The sequence below is a fragment of the Bombus terrestris genome, chromosome 9 (genome assembly GCF_910591885.1).
Source record: "Bombus terrestris chromosome 9, iyBomTerr1.2, whole genome shotgun sequence".
Taxonomy (NCBI): Eukaryota; Metazoa; Arthropoda; class Insecta; order Hymenoptera; family Apidae; genus Bombus; species Bombus terrestris.
In genome coordinates this window covers 7,628,638-7,656,440 of record NC_063277.1, presented here as the reverse complement: position 1 = coordinate 7,656,440, position 27,803 = coordinate 7,628,638, and the positions used below count along the sequence as shown (strand labels likewise).

General features: G+C 38.9%; 2 long non-coding RNA genes across 3 annotated transcripts in view; one reads left to right on the top strand and one right to left on the bottom strand.

Moving 5' to 3' along the window:
* LOC105666054 overlaps nt 1–15,075 on the top strand; it is a 126,256-nt gene extending 111,181 nt beyond the window's left edge. For both annotated transcript variants that reach the window (XR_001098973.3, XR_007225058.1), the window contains exons 3-4: nt 14,262–14,471; nt 14,523–15,075. This is a non-coding gene — a long non-coding RNA (uncharacterized LOC105666054). The remainder of the gene's footprint in view (nt 1–14,261; nt 14,472–14,522) is intronic.
* LOC125385599 overlaps nt 6,669–27,803 on the bottom strand; it is a 77,272-nt gene continuing 56,137 nt past the window's right edge. The window contains exons 2-3 of the long non-coding RNA XR_007225060.1: nt 10,297–10,393; nt 6,669–10,206 (exon numbers count right to left, since the gene is read on the bottom strand). This is a non-coding gene — a long non-coding RNA (uncharacterized LOC125385599). The remainder of the gene's footprint in view (nt 10,207–10,296; nt 10,394–27,803) is intronic.

Genomic DNA, 27,803 nt, shown 5'->3' with positions numbered 1-27,803 from the left:
TTCATAATTCAATCTTTTACCACCAATTATGTATTGTATAATACTTCACACATGACGAGTTCAGGAAGCAAATTTTGAGAACGGAAAATTTCCTCTTATCGTAAACCAGAAATTAGTCTTCAAGTGTATCGATAAGCATCGCCTTAGAACATTGTCAATACATAATTGTATGTAACCATACGTACAAATAAGCCGCCATAAATAATTTAAACTGGAAATGAAAAGTGTAAAATATACCGAACTAAGGATTTCGAAATCTGTCTATCGGAACGATAAAAGAAAATAATGAAAGTTGATTTTTCTTTCATGGCCTGCACAATTAATGCTTTAAACAATTGCGCAAGGCATATTTGCTACTGATTTCTACAGAAATACTTGTATTTATACTATCTCCGCGTCTCTTCTTCTACTATACGATGATTGCAAACAGAGATGATATGAAAATCGCGTCACAATAGTCATCGAAAGGATTCAAGAGCATAACTTGCACAATATAGTGCGAAACTGGCGAAACTGATCTTTAAAATTTCGTTTGCATGGCCAAAATTAGAAAGTTGGTCGGTGGGGAGGATCGGGAAGCTCGGTCGTTCCTCGATGAGTCGCGCGAAAGCGTCGCGCGAGAGCGAAGAAAGGGGAACGTCCGATCGTTCGGTGAACGATAAACCGATCGTACCGCGGCAGGCCGTGGACCTACAGAGATACATTCGGCTGCTCGTTTAACGTGCTCATAAAAATTCTTTCGTTCGGCCACCGTGGCGAGGAAGACCGGGAGCGAACGGATTTCGAGGCTCCTAAAGCCAGGCCGGCCAAGTAAATATACCCGCGACCCTCAACGTGGCCCTAGGCCACAAATTAAACTATAAATACACGGTGAACCAACCGAACGAACCAAACCAAGTTCAGGAAGCCACGATCCAAACGATCGAGAGCGATCGCCTCGATTTTTCGTGGTCGATCGCCAGGATGTCTCGAAGCGTGAACGTTTGCTTGGATATTTACGTGGTGGATAGGCACTGAAACATTTTGGATCGTTTTACATATGGAAATCCGAGAATCATAGTGGTGAAAAGTTAAGGTTTTGAAAATTTGGATTTAATCACGTACCTCAACCGTTAAAAGTATCATTCCTCTAGTTTCGTAATTAATTCACAGCATAATTAATTTAGTGCGCTGCGGCTCAAACTTCGAATCACTTCGAATATGCTTGCATATTCAACCCTTCGATTTCCATAGACACCTATAGTACGGAAACTTCGAAATGGATGAATAAATTAGTTACCAATGTTTAGCAAAACTCTCTAGGAATTCTTTACTACGTCGATGTCAAAGTTGTGTGAATTTTCTATAACATTGAAAAGAGAATTTTAAGAAATTGTTGTTTCTTTTAATAATCGTGGTTAACTGTTTGGTAGAATATTTAATAGGAATCAATTTTATTTGACAAAATTATTAACACTCTGTAGAGAAAATCTTACTTAGCCCATGAAAGACTCAGTATGCGGATTTCGACGATAACAAAGAAGGGTTAGCTTTGGTTTTAATATAATTACCACATAATGTAACATAAAATGTAAGTAAAGTAATGCAACAAGATACAAAATTGAGATGCGAGTGACAAGTTCGTTTCCCGGTTAACAACTGAAGAGGTTGCGTGTTGAAATTAAAAATAACTTTCTGGTCTAGTAATTGTTACATTTTTATCATTCGAGTTTATTCTGTCTCATTCCTGTTTCTCCTTCTTCGAATTTAAGATTGGTTTTGATAGATGTATATAAATGGTCTCATTGAAGAAACCTAATGTTTCTTTTCGCATAGTATCGCAATGATTGTTGTTGATTACTTGCTAATGTGTTTATTACTACATACGCAGAGTGCAAACCGGGGAATAAATTTAGATAAATGAAAAAGAAACGTCGGATAAATACTAATATGTTGCTACACTTTCCAAGGTGTTGCACGTGTTGTATGAATTATTTAACGTCTATGGCGCGCATGAAACGTACAGAACGAGGTTAAAGTTATTCAAAGAAAGCCAGATACTTTTCAACGAATGTAAAAATTGTCTTTAATTCGTTGCAAATTAATTACTAGCTTGATCCTTTCAGTACAAGATATATGTTTGCATAGAGACCATCTTTTATTCCGATGTACTGATACAACATCGTAAAAATCATTAACTATAGGATCGACATGAACGATAAGAGCGACAATGCAACTTGAAAAGTGATGATTCATAGTATGAAAAGAACTAACTGATCAACCAAATAATTAAAAGAACAAAAACCAAAGTCTAATGAATACAGAAAAATAAAAGCTTTACAGATACTAACATCATCGAAATATTGGTTCCTCCGAAAAGTTTCTTTCGTTTCATGAACAACAATTTCTATTTTATTGAATTATTATTACTATTATTATTACTATGAATTATTATTACTATTATTTTATTGAATTATGTATAATCAATTTCGTTATATTTCTATTATTATGTTCGTGCATAATTCAATAAACTAATATAAAACAAAAAACATTGCGCGTCTATTATTTCCTTATAAAACGAAAGAAAATTTTCGGACAACCTGATACTATAAAACATCAGTGTCGTATACAAGAATTCGGTGAACTTAAAAATATCAGAGAAAGTGTCCAAGATAAAAGTTGAAAAGTAGCATCGCCAATACTTTGTCCCCACGGAGAGAAGTTATCGAACCTTGTCTTTTAAATGCAAAACGCGAACTTCGATATTCGCGACGTTCGAACTAATTTCCTCTTTTTACGAATCCATCGCGTTTCGGAATTCGCTTGAGCAGGGCTGCAATATGCAAAGACAAAGGGACAAAAGAAAAAGGAAGACGAAGATGGAAGCGCGAGTTCGCGTATCCGCATCAATCTGGCGCGCGTAAAGCGCATCGTTGTGCGGTTCTGCGCGTCTGGTTTCGCGCGCGTAGAAACGAGACAAAGTAAAAAGTCGGTAATCCGATTTTCGCGACAGGTCGATCTCACGCGTGGTTTGCCGAACGGCACCCGTGCTCGCCTCGAAACGGCGTAAATCAGAGGTTTATGGTCACGGCAGAGAAGTCAAAGGAGGCTTTGCCCGTCGCTTCGACCGTCACACATTTTACCGAAATCGTCGCGGCGCGCGGTGCCGCGCGATATATGCCGTTCACGCGGTCCGCGTCAATCGTTCACCGGGAAATTACACGCGCTGAATCATCCGTCGTGTATACTATCTTCCTCTGTACAGTCATCTACGTTGGCTCACGAAGGTATTTGACCACATTAATATTGGTAGCTTTTATGTTCATATCGTATGTGTTATACACATGAAACATTTAGAAATTTCATTACCAATTTCATGAAACACGACTGCTATGATTATATTGGTCAGAATTGATAACAAGCTGAAAATGTATATAGAAATTACAAGATGTTTCTTGAAAAAGTAGATCGAGTGAAAAATTTGTATACGGCGTGAACAGCTATATTTTACATACAGTAAATGTTCAAGATATGATTCATAAACATATGATAAGTTCAAATACTTCTGATCTCTGTAAAGTATATATTTGTATTAAATGTCTTGCAATTTCTATATCTATATATTTTCATTTCGATTTCAAGTTTTAGTATAACCATAATAGTGGAATCTCGTAACAGTGTTAATGGAATTTCGAAATGTTTCGTATAACACACATAGTATATATACATGAAAGGTGTCTAAAAGTATTTTTCAAAGTTTTTAAGCAGAACTTTAAAGGCTCGTTTTCTACGATTAACAGAGTACGAAGTTGAAACTTTTCGACCTGTAGATTCGAAGCTTTAACACTACAACTGCCACACCAGTCAAATTGACTGGTCATACAATTTTACTTTAAAATTCCTACTTCATGTTATATTCTTTTTCCACAATAATGTAATGACTTTCGCAACTATTTTAATTTGTTTTTATGTATTCAAGCTAAAAATAATTTTGTATTAAGGCTACTTATACCAATACCAGCCACAATGACTGGTACTTGTCAAAGTGTAAAAGGGTCCTGCAATCTGTTTATTCCCCAATTAACCCCAATTAAACAATTTCCACACGTTTTTACAATTTTTATTGCGTATCATTCAATATGACGATATCGGTTATCAGGAAAATTCCGGATCGATCGCTAGATCACTAGATACTAACACTAGCAATACCACACCAGTCAAAACGACTGGTTCTATAATTTTATAAATGTGTCGTTTAGAGATCATGGAGATCATGAATTAATAATATCAAACATGTACCACATAACATGGAATTCCTTCTGTAAGAAAGTAATAAATCAATAAATATAAAAATATTCTATTATTACGTATTTTTTAAAGACCGGTCATTTTCACTGGTTTCGGTAGAAATAATTTCGTATTAACTATCGGTAATTTTAGTATTAAGGTTCAGCCGTGGAAATCACGAAGGATCAGAAAAACAAGTAAGAAGATAAGAATGTATGAATTGGTAGAACGAGAGGAATTTCTGATATGAAATCGGAATCGCGCGTGTGACTTGGGAAATATAAATGGCGGACGCGTGTGTCGGCATGCATTGCCGTTTTCTCTGGCCGATCCGAGTCGAAATGCCGGGTAACATAGCGAAATTCTCAGCGAATAAAGCACGGCCCTGGCGGAATTTCGAATTCGCGCCCGCAATACGATCAATCTCCGACTGCTCGTTATCCGTCGAGTTCTCCACGCTGGTCGAGTTACTTGACTTTAAGTGCCTTCCCCTTGCACCATAGCTAGCCGTATAGATGCCAGAAGCGTTTTCTACGACGGCCAGCTCCTCTTTGTTGATATCGATAAAATGACAACCGTCCTGCGGTTATATTCGGTGTGCCGTGAAACTTCCTTTTTCTCTTTTGTCGAATAATTTCACCGGTTTATCGCGAAGCGTCAACGATCGTTTGGTCTAGCAACGATTCACTTGCATAGTTATTTTCATACACGTTCATTTGTTTCTTTTTCCATCGCAGATAGTTATTTGCTGGATGTTGCGTATTTTTTGATTTTGCAGAAGTAACTTCGCTGTCTTTAACCATTTTACGCTCAAATTGTTCTCCTATGTATAGCGAGAATGCTTAAACTGTTTTATGATAACACGTAGCTGATATATCTTTTTCAAGATAAATAAGATAAAATATTCGGTTAAATAGAAAACAGTCTGTGCACGTATACATATATCATGGTTATATAGGTGTGTGTGGTAAAGAGACGAGGGCTACATTGTATTAGGTTGTCCGAAAAGTTCCTTTCGTTTTATAAGGAAGTAGTAGATGCACAACATATTTTATTTTATATTATTTTATTGAATTATGTTTGATCCATTTTATTCTATTACTACAAAATGGATCATGCATAAATCCATAAAATGATATAAAGTAAAAAATGTTGTGCATCTATTATTTCACTTATGAAACGAAAGAAACATTTGAGACAACCTAATATAAATAAATTTATGAAGCAAACCTTTTGATAGTAGAAGGTCCACTATAATAATGTATTGGAACCGTTTATCGATCGATATCGATGTAAAAATTCTGAAGAAACAGAGGTTTAGCAGTTTCAGAAGGTAACTTCAATAATTCTAAACAAAATATCATGATGATATTATGTTTTTTTTACATTCATACATCATGTTTAACAATTACGTACTCTTTTATAACAAACTGGAGATTTGCTTTCTGCTTAACAAGCACGTCAATTATATATTCATTTACTTCGCAGCTTAACAAAATGATATCTAAATTAATTTTGCCAGGTACATTCGAGTGCAGTATGTATTTTCACATTATCACGCTGCAATTTTATCGATCTATGCGGAAGCGAAAAATTTATTTCGACATTTAATTAGACGAAAAAAATTATTTAGACGTTGAAGGGCAGAGCCGAATCAAAGAGATGATCGAAGTTGCACGCGGTTCGCGGCGATCGTCGCGGTTTAACCGCGTGGCAGAATTTAGAATCCGTGACCGCCGATTAATCTCTGGGCGCTCGTTATCCGTCAGGTTCTCCACGCTGGTCGCGCCTGGAGTTTAAGTGCTCCGCTCGGTGGATGGTCTACGATGGTTCCCGGAAGTGTTTTCCACGCTATTGCGACGGACGATATGAATCGACCGCTGCTGGCACGGAACGGGGATGAACCAGAAGTGCGCGCACCCTTTTTCCAACTTCGTATTTCGCGGAAAACGCGCGCAAAAAATTTATCGCGCGATCTTTGACCGTTTTATCATAGAGATTGCTGGCTGGGAATCCGAATCGGCGCTCTGATGCTCGAAAATGGAGGGCCGGTGAATTAAAAGATACTCGAGAGATGCTAAAATTCGACCGACGAACCGTCCGTAGATTGAAAAATTAAGGTAAGAGCGGACGAGAAAAGTTGAGCTAGGAAATGGTAGGGAAAGTGGTAAATAAATTTAATAGGGAGAGATGTATTGAAGAATTAGTTGCTTGAGAATGTATAGAAGAAGCGAAAAGTAATAGGATAAGGTATATAGAGAATGATATCAAATTAAGAGGGAAAAATATAAATATTTAGAAAATTAAAATTTGGGTAAATAGGATATTCGATGTTTAAGAAATTAAAATTGCGGAATTAAAGGGCGAAAAATTGGAAGGTTTGAGAATACGTATGGTGGCAGATATATTTATAAAATTAGGAATTATATAATTATAATACTCAATATATGTAAACAATCGACAATAATTAAATTGAAGGAAATTAAAATGTTCGAAAGAAATCTTAATCAAAGTGCAAAGACAGAAGTATGCAATCGACGATTCTAAAAATGACTAACCAATAAAAAGTCTAATTGAAATAATTTGAATCTAAGGTGCTTTGACATCGCAATCTTTGTAATGATTTCGTATCACTTCATGTTTCGAGAAAAAGGACACGCGATTCAACTAGATGTTTGCTGGATAAGGTTCAGAATGCGTAGTACGTTTCTTTGGGGGTTGGGCGGACAAAGTCGGAGGACTAACTACTTGCTAAGTCCTCGAGGTTCTCTTGAAGAGAACCGGGAGAAATTGCGATCTCGTTGATTGCTGTAGTTCGACTATAGCTGGCATATCGAGGGTTGTAGTTGCCCCAGGGACAATAATTAGACCGACGAAAAATCTGGTGACAATCGAGGAACCAGAAGTTCCATAAGTTCCAATGTCCTTAACCTTTGCTATTAATTAGTAGATACGCGTTTGATATTTTCTTCTTTAGAAGGAACGTACTTTTGATCTTTATTGATAAATTGTAATATCTTTACATTTTATACATTCTTTATCGTTCCTCAAAAAATATGTATTCCCTTGTTTTCAAAGTTTTGTGATGCAAATTACAGTTGAAATATATATATAAAAATAAACGAGTTCTATATTCTTCCGATAGCTTTTGTTCTAATTAATAAAATAATACTAAACTTCCATTATTGTTCAGTCGGTGCAATTAAAATTTCAATATTTTATTCCGCCATCTATTCAAGCTGCTAACTATAAACGCAATCGAATTTCTAATAAAACGGACGACGAACAATTCGGTTCTTCCGTTGCAGACGCTCAAGAGGGGATGAAAATGGGACTGCAGAACGTGTAAAAATAAGACAATCGAGTGAACCGGAGAATAATACATTTACAGGGGAATTGTAACAAATTCGTCGTAGACGAAATTAACGAATAACTAATTAAATCGGAAGGAAGGATTCTCCGGGCTCGAGGTAGGTTAATGATTAATTAAAGCGAGACAGGGGCGCGACAATTATTTTGAGCGAATCGCGATCGATTCAAAGCGTGATGCGAAAACACGTGGCGGCCGTTTCGTTCCAACGATTGTCACGCACGTCACATGCTGTGGGCTAGCCGCAATAAGGTCGATATAATTGATGATTAACACTGCCAAGTTCTAAATCCGCTGCTGCCATTAGTTTTAACGAGCAGCCGTTTCTAACTATCGAAATCCGTCATCTGTCCCGGCCAATTTGCGCGCTTATCAAACGTTCCGCTCGTTCGATTTCCTCTGCCGTTCAACGACCAGCTTTTCGCTTCTAATTCCGCCCCAATGTTGCGGCGATCGGCCGCTGGTCTTCGTAAAATTCCCAAAAAGAAAGAAAAAAAACACAAGTAAAAGGTACACGATTTTTGTTGATATTTTTATTTTACTGTCATTTTATAACAAAAGGGGAATATTTTGGTACAAAATAGTTGAAATGCAAGTACTCATGAAAGTATTTGAACACTTCTGGACACGTTTCATGAATATGTTATGTGTGTTATACGAAGCATTTTGAGATTTCATTAGCACTTTTCTGAGGCTCCACTATCGCGATTAACATTGATAAAGTTCGCAACTATCACAAACGTATTCGAATAGTGGATTATCCATTACATTAATAAACCTGAGTATTCAGTAAAATCATATTCGCGACATTTATGATATGGTGGGATGACTGTTTATACTGTATAATAATTTTTCATTACATATACGTTTGCAACACATATCATTTATAGGCATTCAAATCGGTTTCAAATTTTACCAATATAATCGTGACAATCTTATCTTATTACAGTGTTAACGAAATTTCAAAATGTTTCAGATAATATCCACCATATGGACATTAAAGTTTTCTATGCTAAGCTTTCAAGTTATTTCGCGACTTCTCAAATACTTTCGTGATTGTTAAGAGAAATAATATTTTAATTTCTTCAATATTTTAGTATTACGACAAGCAATATTTTTTACGTCGTGAAAAATGTGGATAAATAGGCGTGCAGTCATAAAACCAAATAAAACGACAATCTTGATAACGTATGTCAAATTAAGCAACAACTTATCAAATTATAAAACTATGTTGGGAAAAATGTGAAATATCACTTATCGTGTTCTTTCTCTGTAATTTTCAAAGTATTTCCACCAAACGAAACTTCAGCGATCGATCTCTTTAATTCGCATGATTGCTTTCGCAATCGGCCAGTTGCAACTTGTAACTAAGTTGTTTTGGAGATCCAGGGATCAGAGCCAACTGAGATTATCGAAAACTGTAGTACGATTAAATAGAGAACTGTCCGCAAATAAATAACATAAATAATCCGTCGAACGTACCGACATATAATGTTCGTGGGATGCACTGGCAACTTGGCACGATTAATAGCGCGAATGTTCCTCGAACGCGTGACCAGATGCTTCAGGAATTTCGGGCAATCATCATTGTTAATACGTATTACGTGTGAGTTAATATTATTTCGCGTGACGTTCTGTTTGCAATATTCGATCTTGACAGCGGATCTACTTTGTCTTGTATTTGCTAGACTTCCGGTTCCATCAAGGTCCTTAAATTTTTATATCCAAATTTTGCAAATTCAAACAAGAAATCACCCGAAACTTAAAAAGTTTTTTAATAATAAGGAGGAACGATTAGATAAAAAAAATGATTTGACAGACGCAAGAGATTTAAGTTTTGCGAATTTAGCAATTTTTCTTATAATTCGCAGCAAATTTGGAACGTATCTTTCTTTAACGATCACTTCCTTGAATTTGAAGCAAATAATGCAAATTCAATTTCTCATAATATCAAAGATTTACACAGTGAAATGGAGTTGCATATGAATAAGACAGATCCTCCATACTTTGGACGAATGAGCAACGCGATGATTTTCTATCTATTGGGTTGGCAAGTAAGTGATTGCGGATTTTGTCAATACCACCTAATGACAAAGTCCGCAATCATTTAATTGCCAACCCAACAGATCGAAGGAGAATAAGATCAGGTGACTGACATTTACGACGTTCGAAAACGGTAGCAATTAATGACTGTTCGTCGCACGTAATACGCTTCTGGATTCGCCAGCAGTCGTCTCCTCGTAGCACTCGGCTACAAACGCAACTTCATCTTCTTCATTGCGATATTTAATTTCTCAGGGACGTGTTTCCATTACAAAATATTTCTGTGTTTGTCTGCGAACTTCCCTAAGAGTTTATGAGGAAACTCTGCCGTTAGCCGGCTACGAAAACCTCTTGTTGTTTGCCCGCCGGTTGCCACGCCGCGCCGCCCTCTTCCGCGTCCCGTTGCCTCAGCCTCCGCTCGTTCGCCCTTTCCATCGTCCTCCCTTCGCCCGTGGAAGCTCGCACACCGCGTAAAACTCGGTTCCTCGAGCACGGCCACAGCCGAGACTCCGCGAGTCCCGAAGAGCCTGCGGACGAGACCGCCTAACTTGCATAATACATTTTAATTTATAGCGATATTAATTAACAACTCCGTCTGTTCGCTCGTCCGCACGTACATGCTCCAATGGGGCTGATGTGTCTTGGATTCCGCTGTTTGGCAACCAAAAGGAAAAATTCCTCGTCAAACAGTCTTGGGAGATCGTTGGGCATCGGCTGAAAGTCAGAAAGATACAAAACGATATTTTTAGAGAGAAAGGATATAAAGTTGACGTAGAGTATGGTGGAAATAGTTATAGGTGGTGAAATAATTTATTTTGATGTTTAAAACTGTTACGAGATGGTGTTATGATTATGTTTGACAGATCGAGGATTTTTATAGACTTTTATATTTTTATGGACGTAACTATAGAAACTTTATTTCATGTACTAAATATTATAATCAACGCTTTATTTTAAATATTTTTTATATCTTTGCATATTACATGCGTTGCGTGTATTTTCGCACCTCGAAATTTCTCCGGAAGTCATAAAAATTCCTAGTTTAACAACAAAATTGGCCCGTGAATAAATAGATTAGACTGTGATCGAGAAAGACGAAGATCGAACAGAGGAATAGGTAGATTTATCGAGAGGAATATTTTTTTTTTATTTAGATGTATTTTACAATCAATTGTCATTGAGAATTATAAGTAAATTATCCTAGCGTGGTACTATGTCGTGTTTAATAAGAGAGAGGAATATGACGCGAGATAATCCCAAAACGAAACCCTTTGATTACTCAGATTGGTATCTGTAGTTGCTCGATGATAACGCTTATCGTGTCTGTCATAAGCAACAATTTTCGCGCTCGTGATTTTATCCTATACAAGTTACCAATAGTGAAAAAATCGAAGAATGGGAAACTAAGAAGGAGAATCGGTTATAAAGCGTTCATGTACCAAGTCTAAGACTGTAATAAGTAACGAAACAAAAGGGAAATTGCCTGGTGAAATTTTCCAATGTGAGCTGAACAAATACGGAAGCCCAGTAAAATTGAAAGAATAGAGCTAGGAAATGCCAGGTTCTGGTCGGACGTGTTGTACGCTTGGCGAATTTTTGGTACTTCAAGCGATAGAGGCCGCAAAACGGTCGAGCTTTCACACTTGTCTCATCGTCACGTTGACTGTTGGCATCGCACCGTTGCGATCTGCGCAGGAAGCGACTGAGAATCTCGAAGGTTGGCCCACGTCCAATAAACATCTTTGGTATAATCTAACGACATTTCGACCCTCCACACCTACTCATTCGCTGTGATATATAGCAATATCGATCGAGCAAGCCCCTACGAAGATTTACTGGCAAACCGATTGAAACGAGCGAAATTTAGCTGAAACGTTAGCACATGCACATGATAACTGAATTGCAGTTTAACTGATCGTAACTTATAGTTGGGAATTTTGAGGGTAGCAGTACATATTGTAAAAGATCGAATTTCATAAAACCATGATTTAGTGAAAAAAATGTATATCCGAGACTGAACAAGACTTTGTTTATAGTTAAATAATCACAGTGTTTGCTGGACAATCTTACATATCGTCAGTCAACGATATCCAACAACTACAAATCGACCACGTTCCCGGATACTCGCGAACATTTGTTTTCCTTGTTCAACGTACAGCGGGATTAACGGATATATTAAGCAGGATGTAGCTAAAGAAGCAGACAAATTTGAAAGTTAAGTAGAGACGTGTAATAAGATTGATATCGAAGTTGGCAAACCGTGTGCTGGCTAGATCATTTCGTCAGTTAGACCAGGTGCGAGTTATTTGCTAGAAAATCATGCATTTATTTCGCTGGAAATCACTCCTAGACATCCTGATCGTTATTTATATAATATTTTCTCAAATTTCTGTAATATACATTTATAAAGTGGTATAATTGCGCATTAGAAAGTAGAAATTTTTTAAATACAAAATATTAAAATGTTCGTCGTGTATTATAAAAGTATAAAAATCGGTGGAGTTGAAAATTAAATTAATAGAGAAAATTGGATAGTTTAAGAAATAAAATATTAGACAGCCGGAAATTTATAGATCCTTGGAACCGTGAATTGAGTTAACATAAACAATCAATAAAATCAGAAAATAAAGAATCGTCAAGAGTGTTAGACATGTTTATAACTTAGACCAATGCAAAAGAGAAACGGTTGAAGAAACGAGATGAAATTATAATATATGAAGGCAAAGAAGCAGGAAAAGTGAAATATTTGACGAGTCGAGAATTCACGAAATGCGAGGACGCGGGATTAGTGAAGTAGGAAACTGGGGGATTTGTAAATTAGAGGACTAGTACTAACTCATTATACTAATTGTGTTGTTTCGAAGTATCGCGCAGAGGAGATACTTATACGAACAGCTTAATCGCGCGCGAAGATAAAATGAATAGTAACTTCAATTCGTTTCTGTGTACATACGTTTTAATCAACGCTGTCATTTATGTGGCTCGAGTACTTGCCCGTGGCATCCGTATTTAACACGAACGAACGACAGAAAAAGCGTAGTTAAATTAACGGGAAATTATCACGAGCCAGGCAATAATTATTTATAGTTGAATCTGAGTTGAATTATCGCTCTACTTCGCAAACTGTGCGCGCGCGATTTTCCTCTCGTTTAAACCGCGCCCGGCATTTAATGCAAAAATTATCAATTCAATTGCGAGCGTTGTGAAAATTAAAACAGTGTTTCTCGTTCGATCGATTGACACTCGTGGATTCGCATTAATATCGCAATATTATTGTGAAAATTGTCGTCTCGTCAGTTAATTGAAGGATAATGGAAACAGGAGCAAAATGATATTTTTCAAGCCTAACAAACAGGCTGTGGGGTTTCATAAATGCAATTAAACAAAACAGCAAAATTTGGGTGAAAATTTGTTTTATCCATTAAAATATCATAACGACTACTTTACTTTTCATACCTTTTTATATTCTAGCACGCTATATGCGCTCCGTACATTTTCGCATAAATGGATAAAAATCCGCATTAATAAAAGTATACAATTCAAATTCACTGAACCTTGCTTACCGATAGACTACGATATTAACTCTTCAATTTCCATAGGCACATGCAGTGCAATAAAATTAGTAGTTCATATACGTATTTTAATGCATTCTAATGAGAAATTTAATATTTGTTCAAACATTAATTCACCGATGGCATTTTTAGTTTCATTCATTTCTTACAAATTCGTGAAATCTATGTCTCATTTTTGTTTCGATAGAGATACAAATGAACAAAACTTCTTGCGCTACATCATAATCTTCTTAATACTAGAACTACCACACCAATGAAACTTACTGGTTTTAAATTTCATTTTAAAATTCCTACTTCATGTTATATTTTTTTCGCAATGATGTAATGACTTTTGAAACGATAACTAAAAGAATAATGTAATGGATCTTATTTTGCTTTTTATGTATTCAAACTCAAAATAATTTTGCATCAAGGCTATTTATACCAATACCAGTCAAAATGACTGGTACTTGTCAAAGCATAAAAGGGTCCTGCAATCTGTTTATTGAACCCCAATTAACCAGTTTCCTTGTTTTGTACAACTTCCCACATGTTTTTAAAGTTTTTACTACGTATCATTCGATATGATGATATCAGAAAATTCCGGATCGATAGATAGATCGCTAAATGCTAATACTAGCAATACCATACCAGTCAAAATGACTGGCTCGACAATTTTATAAATGTGCCAACCCTTATTTAGGGATCATGGTCCCAAATGGATTAATAATACCAAAAATATACTACATAACATGGAATTCCTTCTGTAAGAAATTAATAAATCAATAAATATAAAAATATTCTATTATTACGTATTTTTTAAAGACCAATCATTTTGGCTTGTTTTGGTAGAAATAGCTTCGTGTTAACTATTGGTAGTTCTAGTGTTAATAGGAATTTAAGGGTTGAAACTCGTTTCCCTCGATAAAGTTGTTTGTAACATCTCGGTTTTCGATTAATCCTCCCTTAAATCTCTTTCCTTCCTCTTTACACGATACATATATAGATGGTAACCGGAAGTTTCATTTCAGGTTTCAGATCAACGTTCTACCCATTGATTGGGAAAGACGAGACGGATTAGTAGCTGACCAATTCTGTGTACACGTGCCAGCAAAATTATTGTTTTTCTTGTTTGGTGTTCGTGTAGGAGAAGGCAGAAATAAGGAAAAGAAATTATCATGCTGGAGTCTCGCCGGAAGTGTCTTGTATAAATACAGCTGTCGCGCGCTACGCAAAAGGAGGTGAGTGCAAAACAACTTACCCGATGTGTTTTGACTCTCTGTCACTTTTAGAGCCGGTGAACGGGGTAAGCGATACTCCACCATCGCAGACATTCTTTCGTCGAAGGAAAAAAGGCGTGAAGAGAGAAGAGGGTTAAAAAATTTGTGAAAGGAAACCAGATCTAAAAATGTCTAATCCTCCCGATCTTTTTCGAAACGTTTTTATCCCTTCTAATATTAAATCGCCAACTTTTGCTACGAATGTAGGATATTAAAACATTGGGCACGCGATTCGAGTAATTTCAGCAGACTAGGGAAGAGAATATTGCGAAATTGGAAAATTTGTAAGGAAGATAATTACAGATAGAAACGATCGATGAAGAAAGAAACGATAGAAAAGGAAATGAAACCACACACGTCAATGAAAATTTGATAATTATAACTATCGAAAGAATAGAAAAATGAAAAGTAACTGAGCTGCGAAATTAACGCATTTTCAAATTACTAAATTGTTAAATTAACAAATAAAATTCTAAACTTTCTTGCGGAACAATCATTCTTTGTATTTAAGAATTTAACAAATTGTAATTAATTATAATAAATACCACTGGTATCATTTAAAATACATCCATCTTACATCTGAGACAGCATAAAGCGTGATTTCCAAAAAACGAAAATGAAAAGTGAACGCAGGGTAATTAGACCATCTTGGATGCCATTCGAAAAGGAACCTCGACCCAACGACGAACACGGTACCAGAGTTCGGTCTGGTTCCGAGCGCATACGCGAAAAACTAATTACCATTACGCCTCTCTCGGAGCGGAACCGTCTCGGGAAAAATGAACAGAAATGTCCTACACCGTGATCCCTGTCCCAGCCTCGTTATTTTTAGTATCGAGATACTGGCCGAAGAGAGAAGAGACACGGTCAAAGGGAAGCGACAGACCAACCAGCTAGAAGCAACGTGGAAAGAGTAAAAGAGACAATTGTGCAACTAAGTATGTTGTAATTAAACAGTAGGCAAAGAGAATCCAGCTACTATGCAGTGTATAAGTACACTACCCTTCATAAGTATCTGAATACTTTGTTCAATTCAAAGTAACGCTCGAACATGACCAAAATGCACAAATGAATGATGAATTAATATTAATTAGAAACATTATTACAACAAATATTAATTAGAAATATCACTTGATATCTTATTATAATATCAACAGATCAGATCAACAGGACAGTAGTATATTTTATTATTTATTATACATGTTTACACATATACACATATTACACATGTTTATTATTTAAATATCATTGCTCGCATTAAAAGAAATTTCTATCAATTTAGAGGAACCTTTGTCATCTGATTTGTAATCCAACAACTACAGAATCTGAAAATAGAGCTTGTCAAGATTTCACAATTATAAACGCCAACTTTATTGTTGCATATTAGCTTTTAAAAAACACTTTAATCGTAACTACGATAATTATAAAATTCGATTTATCTGTACTTTGTGACTGAAAATAACCGAGTGTCTACTTTTGAACGATAGTGTACTTGGAAGCTTGTCGAAGTTTCGTATAGAGACGCGTGTTCACGCGTGCCACCTCGCATACCTATACGCACCTCGCACGGCCACTGGTATTAAAGCTACATGCATCGTTGTCCTGGTAAAAGAGGGCCACCGCATGACCAAGGGAGGAGTACTCTTAAAATGTTATGATGTGGAACTCGTGATTTCATGGAACATTTAATCACTATATTGGTAAATAGCCGAAACAGGGGTTCTCGGACATTGGACTGCAAAGGGTATTCCGTTGCTTTGCTCGATGCTAATGCGTACGAACCACGATCAGGATTCAACGATCGTTGAAGAGAATTTGAAATGGAACATCGAGAATTTATGGGCTTCTATTTGGTATTTGTGTAGGATGAATCAGGCTTGAAACAAAGATAGAGTATAAGTATATTTGAGAATAATGGGTGAATACGAATAATTCGGAAATATCATTTTGTGACAGTTCTTTGTATATATAAAGTATATCTATTGCATAAAATATTTGCCTCGGACGAAATTTAATATCAAAATATTTAATCAGATGAAGAAGCATGAGATTCAAATACGAAAAGAAATGTATCTAAATCGACGTATTATTATACTATATACACACTTGCTACGAAAGATTAATCATTTTAACCAAACGAATTGAAAATTTCATATATCGCGATTTAATAACTTACGGTAGAACTGCATTAAAAACTTCCAACTCATAGAAAGACAAAAAGTTCAATAAATACAGTTCATGTAATAGCACTTCATTGATTTCATCCATCTACAATTTTTCTCTTACAGTATAATCCTTACATGATGGAAGTGCACATTCAGATAAATACATTCAGTGAGCAATGATCAGACAGTCATAGCTACTAGTTCCACTATTTCTATAAATCGTGTGTACATAAATAACATGCTACACTAATTTACACATAATATACATGAATTAAATGACTTATTTCGAAAATTATAATAAATATATAACATAATTATATAATATAAAATGAAATTACAATAAAAACAAACACGTACAAGATCACCAGTCAAACGATACGCTCATTCGCTACATCTACTATAACGAGGATCGAGTGTGAGGAGATATCGAGAACCACTGTATGCGGTCTCTCGCGAAGGTACTCGAGCCAAATAGTTACGCCGTAGGATCCCCTTTTCCCTTTCTCTGTTCGCTGACGGCTGCATCGGCGGAGCAGTTAGAGTGTCGGAAAAGGCCATGGAGGGTCGAGGGGGTGGGTTCGGGTCTCGTAGCGACGGGGGTGTGTACCAATTATACAGACACAACTATTGTGCGGCTCTCATTAAACGACGCCAACAAATTCGATTACTTCTGCTTCCAAATTTTGCCTCGGCCCCCGGTAAATGCTGGCATCGGCACCTTCACCCTTACACCAAGGGTGGAAAATACGCCGGTGGAGAGAGCATTCTCCACGGTTCGAACTCGTTGCTATCCTCTCCCCCCACCTACTTTCCATCCCACCCGACCCCAACGTCGAGAATTTATTTTACGACTAAACAGAAAATTAGTGAGCGTTTGGGTTTGCGGTGTTTAGGTCTTTTGCACCGCCGTGGTTCGAACCGCGGTCGACTAGGCCATGGGGGTGGCGGAACCACTGCGTTCCACGAATGTCTCGCTGCGTATCGAAATTAATTGAGTTCCGGAGCAATGAGCGCCGTCTTACGGAATTGAAACATTTTTACAATGGTTAAAGGCTGGGTTTCGTGTGCTTGGAAATAGGCTCGAGGGTCGTTCAAAAGATCGAATGGGTAATGAATTGTGTCTTATTGGATTGAAATGGCTTTTAGGTCTGTTCTTGTTTAGGGTTGCAAAGATAGGGTGTATAAGTTATAGGGAATTTAATCTAAATGTCTATTTGAGGTAGATAACCATCGATGATATAATTGCTTGTGATGTATTTCTTTTTCGATCATACAACGCCAATTTTCTGAAACCCAACGAAAATCATGTTATGTTGGAGCTAACTAAAACTAACTGTCGCACGTTTGGAAACACACATTTTTCCTAGAATATCCCTACAAACTATTTATAAATGTAACAACTGTTACCCTTTACTTGCACTGCCTATCAATTAAAACTTACTTAAAACTACTTAAAACTACAATTTAATATTACAAGACTTAGCATCGCGTATTTTATCGAAGTCCCAATCCACGAATAATGAATAAACTTCAAAAGTACTTCAATGCCGAACATAACAGTGTAATAGCACCATGCAAGCACCACTTCACTTTCAATATTTCCTTTCTAAAAAAAAGAAGGATAAATAAATAAAGAAAAAAGAAAAGGACGCAGTTCCAGGAAACGGAAGTGACCGAAAGCTCGGCTTTGGAAGAAGACTCCCTGCCCGTATCGTTAAGAGAAAACATTTAATTGGCGTTGCAACCGGAGCGCAAACGAACTCAGACGGGCAGCGCTGCGAGGGTGATTTATTATTTAATCTTCTAGACGAGTGATTTTTATCTGGCCGGCCGCCACGATATCCGAGGCCGAAAAGCTACCCCCTGCCCGTTACCGTTTACCGACCTCGGGTCAGTAATGGTTATGCTTGTCATTATCGCCGTGTCGTACGAATCGTCTGGCTGCTCGCAGCCCCGGCCACGACCAATGGACTGCAGCACTTGAACTCGTTATGCCGTGCGGTGCAATTCCGCGACCGTTTCGGCCCATTCTCGCTTAAACGTTGCGAAAAGAGGGTTGGAGGCTCGAATTTACCGCTACACAAGGCATGGGAAAAAGTTTCTTGGACGATACGCGTCAAAAGAAACACGATATCTAGCCGACGTTCCGCTGCCCCTGTAATTGCCCCGGGAGTTCATGGAATTGATAAAGCCAACTCTTCTACGATGCCTGCAACTTCGATATGGGAAGTCATGTGTTAATTGCTGTTTGAATTCGTGTAGAGGATTTACGCGAAACATTGAATTTTCAGGTAAGGAAGTTATTTTCTGGAGAAAGATTAGGGTGATTTATTGTCATAGGATGTTTTCTATCTTCTTTGGTTTGTCGTCTATTGTTTAAATTTCGCATTGTGAAAAGCGAGAAACAGTACATTCGTGGAGAGAATTTTATAGCATCGTCGAGACAAAGTGAGGAAATTTCATTGTTTGTATTGATTCATCTGTACAGTTTATATACAAAAACGTAGAAGATATCGGAAGTTAAGGAAAGTCTGAAACAAATCTCTATTTGCGTTCAATTGTTTAATTACGTTTATAGAAGTGTGAATTTCATGTGAAAATAGAAGCTTCCAAGCATCTCAAATTCTACCATTGCCTAAAAAATCCGAATCTAACGAACGCTCGTAGATTTCCAAAGCAAAACACAAGAAGAAAAAACACAAAATACACAATGCAAAACGTCAGTCCTCTCGACCTTCGCTTCACCATACGAAGAACTTGGTTCGAGAAAGCAGAAAAAGGTAGAACAATAAACGCGGAAAGTAGGAAAATAAAAGAGGGTGCATCGATCCTAGGCGAAGCGACAGGTCCACGGTCTTTCGTTCCGCTCACCGTGAAAAGTTTAATGACTTTTTGTTAATTAACATCCCGTCGGACAGGTTTAGAGCAGCTACGGGTCACTTCGGTCCCTCTACCCCCTATCCTCTCCGCCTCTCCTGCTCCTTTCACCCCCTTTCAACCCCTCGAATCGACGTTTCCGTTGCAGCTGGAAATGCCGGCGCGTAACGTGCACGCGCGTACTTCTCGTCCGTTTCGCGTGGAATCGCGAACACGCCGCGCGAAACAATTTACCAGACGATAAATTTTTATAGAAGGGCGCGCAGGAGACCGTCCGAAAGGGTATGGGGGATGGTCACCGCTGAAACGGAATTGAATCGATATATTTACGTGCCGTTTACCGGAGGGAAAGGGTTGGAGTTAGCGCTCGTGTAATTGCAGGGCACACTCTGACTGGGGGATTAGGGGTGCGATCTGACTCCTGCTATTGTTTTGACGTGCCGCGAACAAGAATTATTTCGCTTAATCGAGTTCTTTGCCATTTAAAGAACTTGCTTCACCCTAATTCACGGAAGCCTTGTTCAGTAAAAATTTGTGTTTTTCGTAGGAATAATTCAATGAGATTTAAACAGAGATAAGAGGAGGACGAGTTAGTTGAATTTGATATTATTTCTGATTGATCTTCTGATTGATTGAGAGATTCATATGAAATTATCCACTACATTTATTATACTACGAACAATTTTTCATTCTCGGTTTCAACCTGTCAATTTAATTCTTTTACTTACAAGATCGATGAAACAGGGGCAAAGTGACATGTTTGTATCTTCCAATAGTAACTTCTCCGATCGTTCCTATCAACAAATATCGATTACGCAGTCCGTTTCATTAGTACTGCTTCCAATTGCACGTTTTTAAATGAACAAATTTTTAATGAAAAAGTGCGACGAACTCGTGAAACAACTAATTACACGGTACAAATTCGCCAATATTTTATGGAATGTTAGGTTACAGGCAGATTTTTATACATCAAAGGTAGAACGAAACGAATGATGCTATGATACAGCCCTTGAGAAGCATTGTACAAGATATATTTGGCAGAAATTGCCAGCATATTATTCCCCATCGCTATCGAAATGTCAGGTAACGAGGATAGGAGTAGCGCGACCGCGGTGTGGCCTCCGGAATTTCTCAGCCGCTGATATTTTCGCGTTCGTCAACGGCGATTGAACTTTAGACGGCGGTGTGCCTCGGGGACCGATAAAAGCCGATCCATTCCATTATCGCGGCCGCGCGCTGACAGTCCGCGCGGATTAATACCCGCTCGCGTGCCGCCAGAGTAAGCGGCGTCCTCGGAATTTATTGTAATTGGTCTTTTGATATAACGGCGACCCACTCACGTGCCGGGCATTTCCCTCCATACCATCCGTGCTTCCCGTGCATTTTGTTCGTGTCTCGAACACGGCTTTCTAGAATAACGATAATACTTCCACGGGGATGAAAAGCGAAATTGGTTAACTCCCTCGAGGACAAATATGGGTGCAAACGTTATCAAACGTGTCTCTCGTGATAAAAAGCGATATACGCGTCATTGGATAGTGTCCGCGAACGTTAACATATTAGGACGAGACAGTGGACAAATGTGGAAACTTTTATATCCAAATAGAACACGACGGGTACTAAATGTTTTGCATTTCGTCTTAGATTATGAGTACAGTGAATGGGAGTGTACTAACGAACGAAAAAATATCTGAAGATCGCTTGTATTCATAGGAATTTATAAATTGTTTGCTGTGACGTATTAAGTGTATCCAATTACGTATCTATTGTAACTATAACCTCATATTATATAAAACACGAATCGCACAGCGACAAGGCTAGACAAAGAATATAAATAGCATTTTAATATACGAGTGCACTTCTTAAACAGAAATACAGGAAAAAATAAGCGTAGTGATTTATGGGGTTTACTTTTTAATATTCACCTTGGTATTTACAATTATTTGAACTCTCTTCGAGTAACAAATAAATTCATATTTAATAAACCTTCCGTTTTTTGAAACGTTGGATACCAGCTACGTAAATTGGCAAGTTTACCAAAAAATTCGGTTAAGTTTCTCTTGTAAGAGTTTCGCATATCAGTTTTCGTTAACGTTGATCTTGTTTCAAGGTGGCGACCTTGCCCACATCTATACTTCAAATGCCCAATAGAGCAAAGGTACGACAAAAGCTGGTAGTTTTCGAGATCGAGGAAGCCTCGAAGACTTTTCATCTCGATGTCTCGTCCTTCATCCTCAGACGAACGTTCTTCCCTTCCATCGTTGAAGAACGCAGGAATTCCGTGGAATAACCTGTGAGCTTACAGGGTGAGTGGGCGGTAAGACGAGGAGGAAGGGCGGGTGGGTATCTCGGCAAACGACTCGAACTCGGGAACCGAGGTCGTTTGGGGAACGTACGGGAGACGAAACGCTGGAAACTCGAAGGAAACGCGGCACCGGGGAGAGAGTGGGTCGGGGGAGGACAGTCGAAGCCAGGGGAGCGGAAAGAGGGAAAGGGTAGTTCTGTTGCCGGTTCTGGAGACTTGGCGAGGAGGCCAGCAACGGCGGGAGGGGAACTGAAGAGGCAATATAGGAGAAAGCTTATTATTGGAGTTCGCTGCACCCGAGAAGAGAACAAAATACAGGCGAGCAGTGATTGCTGTTTCCAATTGAACCCCTCGTGCGCCACGCTCTCCACCTGAATGAACGAGCTAGCGGAAAATAATCAAGCTCCGCCCGAAGCTACTATCTAGCATTCGTGTATCCAACCCACCCTTAACCCTCCGCGCGTTCACCTTCCACCCCATGCCGCCTGCTCCTACCGCGTATCGGAGTCGTTGCCTCGCGTCGTCGCTTGTTTTAGACATCAGCCTGAATCTACCGATCACTGTCTTCCCGCTTTCTCAGGCCGTTTAGCCTGCCTGCTTCTCTGATACTGTGACCAGAGTTTTCGTCTTTCTGCCCGTGCACGGTGTTGCCGAAGACTTTACCTAGTTTTCGGTTGGGAACCGCAAACGTTGATTAACAAAAGCGTGGTGTGTTAAATGCGACGTAAAATTCGTGCCACCCCGTTATCATATTTATCGCTATTGTAAAATCCAGTTTATGATAGATTAAGCGTAAGTGCACATGCATACTCTCTGTTCGTTGAGTTCAACACTTTGAATTTGCTTTTAATTACCAACATTCATATTAATCGTTAGAATGCACCGTAATACTATTGAGCAAAGGTGTTGGCATAGTTTTGTCGTTAACTTCTGTACTTCTTCGTTTACACATAAAGTTTGTTTCATTTGTAGCTTCACCTTGGTATTACGTGTAACGTTTTACAATATGTAGTACGCGTCTACTGTTGCAATAAGTAACCAATTAAATTCAACGTTAATACTCAGACACAGTAACGCGTTACGTTTGACGATCGGTAAATTTCAACTTCTCTTAATTAAACGTACGTAACAGGAACTAAACGAAAGAAATTGATTCTGACATGGCTAACTATACGAGTCCATACGGATCTCGAAAAGAGAAAGAGAATTTTTCGTAACGTAAGGATCGGACAAAAGTGCACGTGTCTGGCGTGAACGACGAAACAGACGAATCCACCCCATCCCTATCCCGGTCGAGATCTACGCAGATTCCTACCGATTTCTCCCTTCTAAAGTTTCAACGGGGCCTCGTCCTCTCTCTATTTCCACCTCCCCCTTGGCTCCGTCGCGTAACCAGGATTCACGTGTCGGCTCGGTAGAAACAAGGGGCCAAGTGAAGGGGGGGGGGGTGGAGAGAGAGAAAAAGATAGAGGAGAGAGAGAGAGAGAGAGAGAGAGAGTGAGAGATACGAAGCTGGAGCGATGTGCGGGTCGGTCGATGGATGGAGCAGGAGGAAAGCAGAGGAATATGAAACAATCGCTTCATTGGAAAGTCAAGAATCTCTCGAGCCCGTCGGCGTTTGACTTGCCATTAGGAGCGTCAGTTTTAATTGTGCCTGCACTCTCGTCCTCATCGTCGTCGACGTCGTCGTCGTCGTCTATCTCTTGCAGTCTGCAGTCTCAGGTGAAGTGTATCGCCTACCCCCGCACGTATATGCCTCACCGTGTCTACCCACCTACCCCGTGCCCTTTAGCGATGTCTCATTAGTTGCAGCACTGCAACGGATGAGTACATCCTACTGCCACCCAACTACCGCCGCTCCACCACCGTCCCTCTCTTCTTCGTATAACCCCTTGCACCAGCTAGGAGACCTACCCCCCCGTCACTCGACTGCCACTTCCTTATCCCTGGCCACTTACTCGTTCCCAACAACCGGCAACTCGTTCGCCTATACAGTTTGATTCGTTATGGAACGCACCAACAACGAGCCTCCTTCTTTTCTTTCGTTCGTTGGTTTTTTCAGTTTGTTCGCTATTTTTATTGCTTAAGATGGTTTATAGCGGTTTGATAAGGCTACTGGAATGCGTATGCCGCGAATTTTAAGGGGAATATGTAATAACTTAGATGAAGATAATGCGAAACACGAGAGGAATAAATTTATTGGTATAGCGTGCATATTTATGCGTTTACGAAAAATTGAAGAATTCAGGATGTGCGTTATATGCATGTGAAAGTAGAGAAAATAATCCACTACTACGTTGATTGTGTTATCAATATCTATTGTTATTTCTTTGCACATAGAAGTTTACACTTTTCGTATGAAATTGCGTGTTAAATTTTTATATTCCGGAATTTGTAACCTACATGGCAGAAATGGCTATATGGAAATAAAATAAAACTGCGATATTAAAGATTCTCAATATTCGAAAGATAGCGTGCAACCAATCAGAGACACGAAACTCCTTAAAAAAAGAATCAGAAGTAGGTAACGTGGAGCGTGGCTACATCTGAATTTAATGCAATGCAAACTGCAAAGACAAACAGCGTTTGCCTCCTGATGACGCAAACAACTCCCGCAATTCCTGGCGGACCTTCTTCTCCTTTTTTTCTTTGCTGGCCGCGTTTACCTCGGGATTTGCTCCTCATTAGCTCGTACCTTGCCGAATATAAGGCGGCCAGTTCAGGGAGACCCGAAGGCGGCCTGAAATTTCGCGTTTTCTCCCTTGCTTTTGCCGGCGAAATTTCCTTTTTTCCAAACGTAGGAAGCGGAATAATCCGCGAGCGCCGTTTATCTCGCGGTACCAGGACGAACGAAGGACCAAACGAGAAAAGGAGGCCTGCGAGGCAGAAGAAATAATAATAAAAAAAAGAAAAAGAAAGAAGCTGGGGCCTTCTTCATTTAGCAGTGGCTAATGGTTCACCTCCGGGAAGATTATTATACGGAAGTACAAAAGCGATATCTTCGCAATTAAGGGAATAGTCGTAAACCTTGGCGACTAGGATGTACGTGGATATACAGAGAACGGGCGCGTGCATTCCACGGGACCGCTTTGTTTGCGGAGCGCGATGAGCTGAAAGACTCCCGGCCTGCTCTTCCGGTTCTCTCTTCTTGCTTCCATTGGAACTACTGTCTTTCTGCCCTGTGCAAGTTTGATGTCCCGCTAATTCTAAAGGAATGGGTAATCGCGCATGCTCTGGTCATTGTGTGCGCACGAATACACGAGTGGGCCCACTCGACCTCTTTGTTAGCGTCAGATCGGGTCACGAACTGGCATGTTACAACCCCCTGTATGTGAAATCCGCTTTACAGAACCAGCCGGACAACGTGGATTACATCGATACATTGTAACGTTCTTTTACGATAGCCTTGGCTCGTCTCGATCGCCTGTTTAACTCTTATTGCATAGTCTGGTAACCACTTTACAAACTTTTATTTGACATTCGTTATATTGCTAGTAAATGAAAGGTCATTGTTACTTGATATATTTCTTATCGATATTACATAATATTTGAAATTTTGTTATTAATTAAATGTTGTTCAATACTTTGCATAAATACTTATACAGGTAAACGTAATAGTTACGCATGCAATGTTCCAAGCAATCAATGAGAATGATTGGTACTTTGGTACAAATTGGAAGGGACATTCGTGTCTCGTAAAATGAATAAAATTTCTACGTTAATAGCCAAGCATTTTATATTTGACACGTTATAGAATGAATAAAAATGGACGTTTATGTTAATAACCAAACTCCCTAAAAAAGACGCTTTTGCCTACTTGATAAATCATAGTTCAGTAGTCCAATACAGACGATAAGAAAAGATGATACTACTCAGAAACTATGTTCGATACAGGAATTTACCCTGAAGAAACCAAGGCACGGGTGGAAGCCTGCAACAATTAACGCTGTAGTTTACCGTAAAAAGTTGTGAAACAGTTACAAACACAGTCATAATGCTGTGACTACGACGCACGAGTTATTGCGTGAATTTCGATATAAACGATTGAAACATCCAATGTACAGTCCACACGAATCATCGCACGATTTCCTTGCGTTCGTCCACGTGGAAGATCGTTCAACGTCGCCAATTTCGGCTATCGATGCGAGGATTAAGTAACCTGACTCTTACTTACATACCAAAGACGGGACTGATGCAACCGGACGAAAATTGGCGCAAGAACGTCACAAGTGTCCCCTGTTCCCCTTGACAGACGACAGCGTGCACCTCAGCGTATCAGTCCAAGTGTGCTTCTACTTAACAAGCTTTCGCGTATTGTGAGGAACATGCTTAAAAGGAAACCAAAAATGAGGACAAGTAGACGGACGATGGGGGGTAGGGTGGGTGGGACTCGTAACGACGAGAGAGGTGCGAGAATCAGCGGGATCACGGTGACACCTCGGGCACCCTCTAGTATCACGCTCTTTTTCACCCCGAGTGCCGTACAAACAATAACAAACAGTACTAATGAGGCTCTTCAATAGCGTGGAAGCAGCAGCGAACTGTACGCCGCACTCGGATGCGCGCGACAAAGCTTCCGGAATGATTACGCGGCGGTTGTTCGACACTTGACTCCGCACCGCGTCGATTGTTCGCTTCGCTCCCGAACGATCGTCGGGCCGCCGCGGGCGGAAAGTATCCTTTGACGCGCCAAGTACCACTCGAAAGTCTCGAAAATCTGGTTAGAAACTCTGGACCGCCGTAACAAACGAGCCGTTGTCGATTTGTAACCGAGCGGATCGCGCGGCCGGTCAGCTTCTTTCGATTAAAACCTTGCAAGTATTATTAGACCTACTGCGAACTTATGGTAGCTTTCAGTCTGGACGAAGGGATATAGGAAGATTGAAAGATTCGTGTGATTCTCCGTTAGCTCATTGCGTTTCTTGCGTTGCAGCGAACGATTCATCTCTATCTGACGATTCTATAGATATTAGTATTGGATAGAATAATTGTTATATTGGCGGAGTTTTCAGTTACAGTTTCAATTTAACATTTAATGACGAAACCTGTTAATCTTTGGGAGTTTTAAAACAAAGATCTAGAGTTTATACCAAGATTTAGGTTCAAATCAAAGTACGCGTATGAATTCGAGATGTAGCTTAGTATAGGAAAGATAATTGATCTTTAGGTGTCGTGGTGTAAATTTTTAAAACGTTTTAGTCGTGCCTTTTAGTAAGAATTAGTTGAGATATTAGCGAAACTGATATACAGTTAGACAATTCGAGATCATACATGGATGAAACTCAGACGTGAAATAGGTACAACACCAATACAAGACAGATACGATAAATATTTCTGGTGCAATAATAATCTATCTGCTTGAACTATGTGAAAAATGCAATAAAAATGTGCGTTGAAAATACTGAAAGACAATGTATAGACTGTTTGTAACAAAAGCAATTAACTATACAAATATACGTGTAAGCTTCGGAAATTGAAAATTCACTTAAGGTTTAACGACATCGCTTTAGTGAATCCTGCAGGACGAAAAAGGATTTCAGGGTCTCGCGCGAGGACTCGGAGATTTTTTCGTTTCGCTGGAAGCACGAAGGTTGCATTTAGTTTAGAAGAGCGGAAAATTAAGGTTTTGTTAAGTTTGGATAAAGAAACTTGCGAGCTTTATCTTCGTAGAAATTTATTACCGTCTTATATGGGAGGATTTTTTTAATGGAACTTAATTCATGTTCGAGAATATCTTACGGTCGATAGGAACTTGTCTCGAATAAAAATGACGGTTAAACTTACCTGTCGACTTATGTATTTTTTAACGAATTTATAGTTTTCAAAATATCTGCGACTACAATTCGTTTCATAGCAAACTTAGTGACTAATAATTCAAGGTTACGGAAAATTAAATGAGTTATTAATGGAACTTTAAAATTTACAAAGCACTTGAAGCTAAAACAA